Source organism: Triticum aestivum, chromosome 1B, assembly GCF_018294505.1.
Source record: "Triticum aestivum cultivar Chinese Spring chromosome 1B, IWGSC CS RefSeq v2.1, whole genome shotgun sequence".
In the NCBI taxonomy this organism is placed as follows: Eukaryota; Viridiplantae; Streptophyta; class Magnoliopsida; order Poales; family Poaceae; genus Triticum; species Triticum aestivum.
In genome coordinates, this window is record NC_057795.1 from 362,191,127 (window position 1) to 362,204,130 (window position 13,004).

The window sequence follows — 13,004 nt, forward strand, 5'->3', positions numbered from 1 at the left end:
AGTTCAACCAAGAACCAAGCAAAAGCTTTCACGAGTTCGAGCAAGAATTGCTAAAGACCATCCCATCGAGCAAATCTACAATGATATTCAAACCGGGAGAATCACTCGCTCTAAAACTCGTTTAGCTAACTTTTGTGAAAACTATTCTTTCATCTCTAGCATTGAACCTATGAAGGTCGAAGAAGCATTGAAAGATCCGGATTGGATAAACGCTATGCATGAAGAGCTACACAACTTTGAAAGGAACCAAGTTTGGACATTGGTTGAGAAGCCTGATAACAACCACAACATCATCGGTACTAAATGGGTGTTTCGCAACAAGCAAGATGAAGATGGACAAGTAGTTCGCAACAAAGCACATCTCATCGCCCAAGGCTACACACAAGTCGAATGTATGGACTATGGTGAGACTTATGCTCCCGTTGCTAGACTTGAGTCCATTCGCATCTTACTTGCCTATGCTAATCACCATGATATCACCTTGTACCAAATGGACATTAAAAGTGTTTTTCTAAATGGTGAAATAGAGGAGGAAGTTTATGTTAAACAACCTCCCAGCTTTGTCAATCCTAAGAAACCCAATCATGTTTACAAACTTCACAAAGCCCTTTATGGTCTTAAACAAGCTCCTAGAGCATGGCATAAATGCTTGACCAAGTTTCTTCTTGAAAAAGGCTTTGAAATTGGGAAAATTGATTCCACACTTTTTACTAAAAGGGTTAATGGAGAATTATTTGTATGCCAAATTTATGTTGATGATATCATATTTGGATCAACTAACCCTCATTTTAGTGAGAAGTTTGGAAAGCTAATGTCGGAGAAGTTTGAGATGTCAATGATGAGTGAACTCAAGTTCTTTCTTGGGTTGCAAATCAAGCAAACTAAGGAAGGTACTTTTGTTTCCCAAACAAAGTACACTAAGGATTTATTCAAGAAGTTCAATATGCAAGAATGCAAAGGTATGTCTACACCCATGCCTACTAGTGGACATCTTGACTTGACCAAAGATGGTGAACCGGTTGATCAAAAGGTTTATCGCTCTATGATTGGTTCATTGTTATATCTATGTGCTTCACGTCCCGATATCATGCTAAGTGTGTGCATGTGTACACGATATCAAGCTGCTCCTAAAGAATGTCATCTTAAGGCCGTGAAAAGGATAGTGAGATACTTAATCCATACACCAAATTTTGGCATTTGGTATCCTAAGAGGGCCTCTTTCGATCTTGTTGGCTACTCCGACTCAGACTATGCTGGAGACAAGGTTGATAGAAAGTCCACTTCGGGTACTTGTCAATTTCTTGGTAGATCTCTTGTGTCTTGGTCCTCCAAGAAACAAAACTCGGTATCCTTATCTACCGCCGAAGCGGAGTACATTGCCGCTGGTTCATGTTGTGCTGAATTACTTTGGATGACCCAAACTCTTAAAGATTATGGGATATATGTGAAACATGTTCCATTGCTTTGTGACAATGAAAGTGCTATCAAAATTGGTCATGATCCCGTACAAGATTCTCGAACTAAGCATATTGAAGTCCGTCATCATTTCATTCGAGATCATGTTGCTAAGGGTGACACTGATCTTAAGCATGTTCGCACCGAAAAGCAATTAGTGGATATATTTACAAAACCTCTTGATGAGAAAGTGTTTTGCAGGTTGAGAGGAGAATTGAACATCATAGATGCTTCAAACTTGGAGTAGAAACTCCATTGGACACATGCAAGACATGAGCTTATGACTAATCCTTGATATTTCTCTTATGATGAAGATCTTATGTCTTGGATATATTTGCATCTTGCATGTTATCTAACCCATGTAGGTACTTGGTTGAATCAAATTTCATGAGATTCTAATCTACTCACATCTTGAGCAATCTCTACATCACCAAGTTTCTACACTATAGTGGTTGAGGACAAGGAAGCATGAAACCATTCAAACATATCCTTTGACATATTCTATGTTGAGCTTCATGATTGTCATTTTTGGATACACAAGTGCTCTTCCTTGCAAGAACTAACCCCTGTAGGTAGATGGACTCAAGTTCCAAGTGGTGCTCCCAACTCTTGATGAGCTACATCAACCTTGAGCAACCCACACAAGTTCAACTACATGGTCAACACCACCAACCAAGGTATGTTATTCCATCTTAGAGAAGCTTTACTCCGAGTCATTAGCTAAAGTAACTCGACAAGATGTGAATACATCAAGATGCTTAAACAAAAAATGGTAATCCCATTTTGAGCTTAAACGATGAGTATGACCTATGATCAAGTGATCTCACTTGACTCCTAAGTCAATATACTCTAACATAGGTGACTTTGTCGCCTACCATCTCTAGATGAAGTTCTCTCGTGTTCTTTACTGTGCTTTTGCATTTGTCTCATGCATATTTGTTTCCCCTTTCAAAAAAAACTTCATCTAGATTTCTTTCTTTCTTTTCTGTTTGTTCTGCATTTTCTGCATCCAATTCATTGCATATCATTCAGTAAATTCCTTGCAAATCTTTGTGAGATCCTACTAGTCTAGTGAGCTGAGGTGACAAGTGTTTTCTCTGCGATGAACTCGGCTTCACCGATTTGTTGTTTTCGGTTCAATCGAATCCTTTCGGTACAACCGAAGCATACCACTCGGTGCCACCAATTTCACAACAGGAAAAACAGTTTGCCACTTATTCTGTGTTTCATCTGATCCAGCTCCACTCAATGAATCTTGTTCTCTACAAGCATCACATTTTTATAAATGCTTTGTGCTGTGACTCAAGGATCAAACCCTTCTTGGAAATTGATGTCAAAGGGGGAGAGAGAGAGCACATCAAAGCTTATCACTTCCAAAGGGAGAGAGAGTATCACTTCCACAGGGGGAGAGAGAGAGATCTCCAGGGGGAGAGAATACTCAAGTAGAAAGTATTTCTCAAGGATCCCAGATGCTTGATGTTCGAGAGGAGAGATGCCACATGTCTTATTGAGGGGAAAAGATATGTTCATATGTGCTTATTATTTTGCATTAGTTTGCATTAGCTCTGTTCATTTATATCTTTCATCTCTGATTTTCTGTTCCCTATCTTCTCCCAGTATCCCATGCTAGATTCAGGGGGAGCAAGACATCTAAGGGAAAGAAATCATTTAAATTCATTGCATATCTTTACTCTTGGGGACATGTCTAATCCAATGTGGTACTTAGTACTCACTCTCTACATGTCATCCCAGTCTTGGTATTCTTGTGGTTTCTTCTGTTTGCTCTGGCTAGTAGATGTATCTGTGTTATCTAACCTTGTTTACGCAGGTTCATTCCATCCTAAGCCAACTCAAGACTACAAGGTAAGTATATGCATCACACTCATGTGTATGAGGAATTCTTGCTGATGTACATACTGTTTGCAAGAAGGACTCATGGGCATGAAGGTATTTTCTTTAATATTCTTTGCTCTGATGCATATGGCCAAGATACATGTAACACATTGCCTACTCTGTCATGGTTATGCTCTCAAATGATTCTATATTCACATGATTGCATACATGTAGGGGGAGCCTATGTTTGTTACATGTCTTTCCAAAGCTTTACTTGCTATTCTCTATATCTTTATCTAAAGCTTTGATGTATGTTGTCATCAATTACCAAAAAGGGGGAGATTGAAAGCACAAGTGCTCCCTAGGTGGTTTTGGTAATTAATGTCAACATATCTTTTGTTGAACTAACACCTTTACCTAGTACATTTCAGACAAGTTCAACAATGGAGTGGCATGGACTAGAAGATGTGGGAACTCCTTCAAGATGCTAAGGACAAAGGATTGGCTCAAGCTTCAAGCTCAAGACTCTTCATTTTATATTTTAGTGATCCAAGATCACATTGAGCCTATAGGAAAAGCCAATACTATCAAGAAGGGATGAGGTGTTGCTTAATGAGTTTCTTGCTCCACAGTACTTAGTGATATGCTCCAAAACCCTCAACTACTTTCCCACTTCCACACATATGACCTAAAACCTAAAGTCAAACTCGGCCATACCGATTCTTTCTATCCGGCGCCACCGAGTTCAGATGTCATAGCCACTACCACAAACCCTAGGCAAATCGGTCTCACCGATAGGGATCTCGGTCTCACCGAGATGGGATTGTAATCTCTCTGTGTATGTCCATTACCAAAATCGGTCTCACCAAGTTTATGTAATTGGTACTACCGAGATTACAATGCAAACTCTCTGGTTAACCTATTACCAAAATCGGTCCCACCGATTTTGAGTAATCGGTCCCATCGAGTTTACCTGACCAACTCTCTGGTTAGCTAATTACCAAAATCGGTCTCACCGAGTTTGTGTAATCGGTCTCATCGAGATTACGGTATGCCCTAACCCTAACCATATCGGTCCTACCGAGTTGCATTTCGGTCCCACGGAAAATCCTAACGGTCACTAGGTTTACTAAATCGGTCTGACCGAGTTTGTTGATTCGGTCCCGCCGAGATTGGTAAATTGTGTGTAACGGTTAGATTTTGTGTGGAGGCTATATATACCCCTCCACCTCCTCTTCATTCGTGGAGAGAGCCATCAGAACAAACCTACACTTCCAACTTACCAGTTCTGAGAGAGAACTACCTACTCATGTGTTGAGGCCAAGATATTCCATTCCTACCATATGAATCTTGATCTCTAGCCTTCCCCAAGTTGCTTTCCACTCAAATCTTCTTTCCACCAGATCCAAATCCTATGAGAGAGAGTTGAGTGTTGGGGAGACTATCATTTGAAGCACAAGATCAAGGAGTTCATCATCAACACACCATTTGTTACTTCTTGGAGAGTGGTGTCTCCTAGATTGGCTAGGTGTCACTTGGGAGCCTCCGACAAGATTGTGGAGTTGAACCAAGGAGTTTGTAAGGGCAAGGAGATCGCCTACTTCATGAAGATCTACCGCTAGTGAGGCAAGTCCTTCATGGGCGACGGCCATGGTGGGATAGACAAGGTTGCTTGTTCGTGGACCCTTCGTGGGTGGAGCCCTCCGTGGACTCGCGCAACCGTTACCCTTCGTGGGTTTAAGTCTCCATCAACGTGGATGTATGATAGCACCACCTATCGGAACCACGCCAAAAACATTCGTGTCTCCAACTGCATTTGAATCCTCCAAAACCCTTCCCCTTACATTCTTGCAAGTTGCATGCTTTACTTTCCGCTGCTCATATACTCTTTGCATGCTTGCTTGCTATATGTTGTGAATGTTAAACTTGTGACTAAACTCCACTTAAAGTTAAAGAAGTTAAAAACTGCAACTTTGGTACTTAGTGTCTAATCACGCCCCCCCCCTCTAGACACCTCTTCTCAAGGTCCTACAAGCCGGCCACCAGAGTGGCCAACTCCTAGCAGGCGGTATGTCCCATACCCTCAAGTTTGCACCCACATAATAGCGATGAGATGGGGCATGGCTACAGTGAAGCCTACCACCCCCGAATACCGGAGCGAGCGTGGCCACAGTGCACCGTACGGGGCGGCCACTCCCTGTTCGGCACGACACTATTACCACGTTGACTATGACGTCGCCCACGACGGGCTGTCAGTATGGCCCACAGGCGGCGGGCCCCTCCTGCCAGAGAGATGCAGAAGGCGGCTGGACTTAAACAGTCGGCTTGGGGGGAGGCCGGCACCCAGCAGTCGGCCCGCCCCCGCTCTAGAAGTTTGTGCACCATTAAGCAGATAAGACGGGGTAAGGCTATAGTGAATGCCCGCCAGGCGGCAGCACTGTAGCCATGCTTATCACGACAAAGCCATTGTCACCAGGATGAAGGCTACAGTAACCAGCAGCCGACAAGACCCCCGGGCGGTGGGCCAGGCCTGTCAGCCAAGGGGCCCGCAGCCGACGGGACCCACCAGTCGGCGGAGAAGCCGGTGATTGCAGACACTGACGGCCTGGACCTACGTTTAGTCAGATTACCATTGTACCCCTGGGGGTAGGCCTATATAAACCCCCCAGGGCACCCATGCAAAGGGTTGATCTCTTAGAGTTTTGGACACGACATAGAGAGAAGAGGAGAGCTAGCCTTGCCCTTCTTCTTCCTCTAGCAAAACAGCTCAAGGAGCATCTTGTAGCTACTTGTCGATCTACTGATCATGCGGAGACCCCGCAGAGCAGGACTATGGGTGTTATCTCCTAGGAGAGCCCCGAACCTGGGTAAGATTCACCGACGTGCATGTCTTTGCCTTATCCCGTTTCCAGGCACCGGCAATGTCTTACTGGCTCCCACAATGATTAGCCACCCGTTGGCATATGTTGCACCTACCACCCGACATCTCATTTTTCAAACTTCAACGATGCTCGACTTTGCTATTAATCTTCTTAGGATCATTTGGGAGAAAATATTGTACGAGGATCAGCAAGACCCGTTGGTGGTGTAGTTGGCATACATGATACTATCTATGATACCCCCATTGTGACCCGCCCCAAATAAGTTCTAAACACGGACCTTCTGGTTTTTTATGTCGTTCCTTGGTTGTCGTGTACTATATCTTTGATCGTCTCGCATTATTCCATGAGCTATTGTCATGTGAACCCACTCTATACATTCCTTGTTTGCATGTGTTTTCAGACCGGCGACTTTCGATTAATATACTTATGAGCCTCTTTAAGAGATTCTAAAAAAAATCTCCCGCATGAATGATTATTGGGGCTTTCCCAAATAAATTGTTGGGGTTTGTAGGTGTGATGCTTTCTCATATCTCAATAATCCTTCCGAGCATCAAAACTAACATATGGCCACCGCTTGTAAATGATCTCTCTCTCTCTTGTAAATGATCTCTCTCTCTCTAGGTGGCTATGTGCGGGCAGCCGGGCGGCGGCACGGTGGTCCCACAACATGATGGTCCGTCGAGGATTTTACGAGTGACACAGTGGGCAATGGCGGCGGTGTGCTGGCGTGACGAGGATTGGGAGTGGTATTGGAATAGGCCAAAAATTTCTAGATATTGAAAAGGACAGAGAGATTTATTGGGAGCTCCTAATAATTCTTTTGAGAAAAGGTGTATGTTGGAGCATGTCGGTGTCAAAATCGGCGTATCTCGGGTAGGGGGTCCCGAACTGTGCGTCTAGGCGGATGGTAACAGGAGACAAGGGACACGATATTTTTACCCAAGTTCGGGCCCTCTCGATGGAGGTAAAACCCTACTCCTGCTTGATTAATATTGATGATTTGGGTAGTACAAGAGTTGATCTACCACGAGATCAGAGAGGCTAAACCCTAGAAGCTACCCTATGGTATGATTGTTATTCGTCCTTCGGACTAAAACTCTCTGGTTTATATAGACACCGGAGAGGGCTAGGGTTACACAGAGTCGGTTACAATTGGAGGAGATCTACATATTCTATCGCCAACCTTGCCTTCCACGCCAAGGAAAGTCCTATCCAGACACGGGACGAAGTCTTCAATCTTGTATGTTCATAATCCAGGAGTCCGACCAAAGGTCATAGTCCGGCTATCCGGACACCCCCTAATCGAGGACTCCCTCAGTAGCCCCCGAACCAGGCTTCAATGACGATGAGTCCGGTGCGCAAATTTGTCTTCGGCATTGCAAGGCGGGTTCTTCTCCAAATCCCATGTACCCGTCGAATAGTGTACGACTTCCGGTGCATGCTGTACTCCTCAACTTTTGTGCCCAATAATGACCATCTTCCACGTGTCAAACGAATGCAAAAAGCCAGGGAGTTTTTTCATTTACCCCCCTAGCCGCGTGAACGAGCTGCCCATAAAAGAGACGGGGATTTAGATCCAACCCACACCATCTCCCTCCACGAGCCTTCATGAGAGCGCCTTCGACGGGGATCCATTCCACCATGGCCGGTCGGTGCAGCTCCTCCTCTCGCCTCTCCAGCCCTCGGCCCGGAGATTGGGGGCGGTGTTCCATCCCGCATAGCGAGCTAGTAGAGCTTCAGTCCAAGGGGCTCCTTCCCCCAGCATATATGGTCCTGGTTCGAGCCGGGATTACCACCTATAGCGACGGAGAGCAGGAGGAGAGCATCCCCAATCCCTCCCGAGGAGAGCGGGTGTGCCTAGTCCCTTACTTAATAAGAGGACTCGGATTTCCAATTCATCCGTTTCTCCAAGGGCTACTGGAGTTCTACGGCCTCCAGCTACACAACCTCACACCTGCCTCCATACTGCATATCGCAGGCTTCGTGGCCCTCTGTGAGCTGTTCTTGGGCGTCGAGGCCCATTTCGCACTGTGGAAGAAGTTGTTCTGCCTCGTGCCCCGCTCTCAGGAGGGGTCGTTTTATCAAGTGGGCGGAGCCGAACTATGGCACATTGCTGGGACCGGATATCTATCCGGCACCCCAAAGAGGGCGTCCGAGGACTGGCCTTCAGAGTGGTTCTATATAGATGACGTCCCCCTGCCAGACCCTGTACGGATCGGCCTCCCTGAGTGCAATAATGCTCCGTTGAAGAAGCGCCTGAGCTGGCGCCCGCGGAACCCTCAGAGGGAAACTGACAGGGACGTCCTTTACCTGATGAACCAGATAAGGTTGTTGGCTCATTCCGGACTGACCATGATCAAGGTTATGGCCATATGCATTACACGGAGGTTGCAGCCGCTTCAGTACGGAGGCCACCCCATGTGGGATTTCAACGGGGAGGACGACGCCACCCGGTGCGGTCGTAAGGGGCTGGATTCGGCTGCCACTTTAACAAGAATCTTATCCGCTTTGTACAAGAGAGAAGAAGAGGAATTCCTCCGTGTCAACCTAGAGGGTGGATTCTCCATGTACAATCCTCCAAGCTGGGTGAGCGAACACTTTCACTTGCCTACCTGTTTTCAATTTCCCATGGTTGAGTACTTAATCTAGCAATTGCAACGCAGGAGCTGCACCAGACTGTGAAGGAAATAAACAGCCCCCCTTCACAATCCGAGGCCCCGGAACGGGCCCTCGACCCGGACTCCCAGGAGGACCCGGACCTATGTGTGGAGCTAATTGATGGGGGTGTTTCATCAGTTAAGTAAGGACAACACCTTAGTGGCCTTTACGGCCGATTATCCTGGACTACTTCCAGCCTCAAAGGTGACCGAGATCGAAGTCCCAGTACTCTTCAGAGGATCCATCCATGCTCATTTTGACTGTCATAAACCAATAGTGTTTCGTTTTGCAGGGGAAATCCTTGCAGCGGAGGGCCGAGACCGCGGTGGGTAGCCAACAAGGGCCGTCGAAGCCAGGCGGGATAAAAAGAAGTGCGTACCGGATCGAGACTCCGGTGCAACGGTACGACACACAATTTTAACGTCTAGGGTTTATGCCCTCGAGTCGCGCTAACGCTCATGCTCTCCTCAGGAAAAAGAGTGCCCGCCGGACTATATCTACCGGACAGGCTTCAAGGCCGGATCCGGAAGCGGAGGCGAACATGGGGTGCGCACCAGACGTTCCTCCGACAGAGGACGCGGACGGGCTATCTGCCACCAATTCAGAGGTGGAGAGTGCCATGAACCACAGGCGTCGCCGGACTGTCCTTCGTGACGCATGTTTTTCCCCAGATGCGTTGGATGCCTTTAATACGGGAGATGCGTACCTCCGTGCCGCTCAAAATGGTCTAGCCAGAGCCATAGAGCAGCATGTGAAAGACACACGGGTAAGTAAATCCGATGGTTATATATATATATCAGTAGCCCCCGAGACTTGAAGCAGTTAAGATAACTGATTTAAGGATCATATGAGATGCAGGATCTTACAAAAAAGAATACGCAACTGTCCCAGGAGCTGGAAGAGTGCAAGGCCCAACTTGAGGCCGCACTGGCCGCTTCAGAGAGTACCAAGGGGACGCCCTCAGGTAATATATGCTTTCAAAAGATAATTCTTCTGAGACGTGCGGCATGTGTGTAATTCTGACAATAACGGTGCAGATAGGGCCGGAGTGAATCCGGACAAGCAACAACTCCTGCGCCAGTTGAAGGCCGGCGAGAGCGTGCTGACGAGGGTGAGGCAGGAGAAGAACAAGCTTCAAGACGCCAACTCCCAGCTGGGCGAGGAACTAAAGGATGTTCGTGCTCAACTGTCTGATTTTGTAAAGGAGAATCGGCGACTTCGGCGCGGCATTTTTAGTAAGTGCTTAAACGAATCTTCAAAAAAGAGTTCGGCGAGGAAGTCGACTGACAGGGCTATGTCCGAAGGTATGCTGACAGGTCGGCCGGGTGAGGAAATGCCCGGTTCTGTGGGGGACCTTCTTCCCGAGCTATTGCAGCTGCACACACAAGTTCGGCAGGCAATGCAGGGCGTCGTCCAGGCTTTGTGGCCATCCCTCTCCATGCCCGAGGGCCCTGGAGAGCTTGTTGAGAAGCTGAAGGGAGTGTGGCAGCGCTTCCGATTATGGAAGATATCGGCCTGCCATCAAGGCGCTAGGGAGGCCTGGGCCATGGTGAAGACGCGGTACACGAAGGCTGACCCAAACCACATGGCCGAGGTCGGCCCTGTGGGGCCCGATGGGAAAGAGATCCCTGTCAGTTTAGTGTACGGCCAGGTAGAGCTAGCTGCCAAGTATTCCCAACAGGACTGTAAATTAGACAGCCTGTTGGATGGTATTGAAGAAGAATATACCCAGTCAAATTGACTATGTAATTTTAAAATGACATGTATAATGCCTTCTAGCCGGATTGTAGATCGTTTGTCAGTGCGGACCTTTTCGCTTCAACCTCTGGACCCGATAGTCCGGAGTGTGTCCGAATACCCTCTCGGTTATGTAAGAACCGGGGCATGCATGGAGACCAGGCGTAGGGGTCATAAGTGCTTTAGCAGACAAGTGCCCAACTAGTTATGTTATATTACATGGTTAGTAAGAAACATCTTCCAGGGAGAATAGTTCTGTTAAGGGTTCCTTTCCCTGGGAGGCATGCCCTAAAGTGCATGTCCAGACTGCGAAAAAAGCAGAAAAGCATCTGGGGGCAGATAAGTAAATAAGTAAAAAGTCATCTTTTATTTCCCCGACCGAATATTCCCTTAAGAACGCTAGCTTTCGGCTTCACCCAGTCTGAGGTACACATCCGGCTGACCCGGCAGTAACAATCGCAGAGGTGCTCCCTTTACCACCTAGCCGAACAAACGGGAACGTAGGGGTAAGCACAGGAGCCAGGCAACCCAGCTTGGCCAAAACTTAAGTCATATCGATGCATATAATGGTGCATAAAAGGTTCATGCGGAAGTGTCACACATGTTTTGGGCCTGAAGCCCGTGTATATAAGCTTCTGATAAAGAAGCCCCCAGGTATAATGAGCGCAGGTGGCGCGTCAATTATGTGCGAACAAATCGTGCAAGCAAGCCCCTAAAGGCTTGGAAGAAATAAGGGAGGAAGGAGGAGAAAAATACCAGGTAGCTAAATTAAAAAAAGGAAGGTGACAGAGGAAGGAGACGAACACAGAGTCCGGCGCTAGGCGTAGAATCTTCGTAGGCGTGCTGCATTCCATGGGTTCGGCTCGAGTCGGTTGTCCGATGCATTTCGCAGACGGTACGCTCCACCAGTCAGGACTTGGTCGATTATGAAGGGACCCTCCCATTTGGGCTTGAGTTTGTCCTTTTTCTTGTCCGGCAGGCGTAGAACTAGTTCGCCAACATTGTAAGTTTTGGCCCGTACTTCTCTGCTTTGATATTTTGAGCCTGCTATTTATAGAATGCGGAATGGGCCTTTGCAACATCGCGCTCCTCTTCCAATGCGTCCAAGCTGTCCTGCCGATCGAGCTCGGCTTCTCTTTCTTCGTACATGCGCACGCGAGGTGAGTCATGAATTATGTCACAGGGCAGGACTGCCTCTGCGCCGTATACCATAAAAAATGGTGTGAATCCGGTAGTGCGATTCGGCGTGGTCTGCAGCCCCTAGAGTACGGAGTCAATCTCCTCTACCCAGTGCGTGTTGGATTCCTTAAGGGAGCGCACTAATCTGGGTTTGATGCCGCTCATGATTAGACCATTGGCTCGCTCGACTTGACCGTTAGTTTGTGGGTGATAGACTGAAGCGTAATCGAGCTTAATGCCCATGTTTTTGCACCAGAGTTTAACTTAATCGGCCGTAAAGTTTGTGCCATTGTCAGTAATGATGCCGTGGGGGACACCGTAACGATGTACAACGCCGGATATGAAGTCTATCACCGGTCTGGATTCGGCCGTCTTAACGGGCTTGGCCTCTATCCATTTGGTGAATTTATCCACCATGACCAGTAGATATTTTTGCTTGTGGGTTCCTCCTTTAAGGGGTCCCACCATGTCAAGCCCCCAGACCACAAAAGGCCAGGTGATGGGTATGGTTTGTAGGGCGGTAGGCGGCATGTGGCTTTGATTAGCGAATAGTTAGCAACCGACGCATCGCTGGACTAAGTCCTGCGCATCTGCCAGTGCCGTCGGCCAATAAAATCTGGTACGGAAGGCCTTGCTCACAAGGGCTCGGGCTGCAGCGTGGTGCCCGCCGAGTCCGGCGTGAATTTCCGCCAGAAGGTTCCACCCTTCCTCTTCGGAGATACACCTTTGAAGGACTGCGGTGGTGCTTTTCCTATAAAGCTCTCCTTCGTGGACTTTATAGGCTTTAGATCACCGCACTATGCAGCGTGCCTCATTTTGGTCCTCGGGGAGTTCCTGCCTAGTTAACTACGCTAAGAATGGTTCTGTCCACGGGGCAATTACTGCCATTATTACGTGGGCTGAGGGTGTGACTTCATTGACGGAGTCTTTCGTTGTGTCAGGGTGTTCGGGGTCAGGTGATGCGGCCTGGTCCGGATTGTTAATTCCGGATTCCCCTTCCCACTGTACGAATGGCTTGAATAGCCTTTCCAGGAAAATGTTGGGGGGTACTGCATCGCGCTTTGCGCCGATGCGTGCCAGGACGTCTGCTGCCTGATTATTTTCCCGGGCTATATGGTGGAATTCCAGCCCTTCGAACCGGGCTGACATATTTAGGACGGCGTTGCGATAGGCTGCCATTTTTGGATCTTTGGCGTCAAAGTCTCCGTTTATTTGGGATATCGCGAGGTTTGAATCCCCACGCACCTCTAGGCGTTGAAT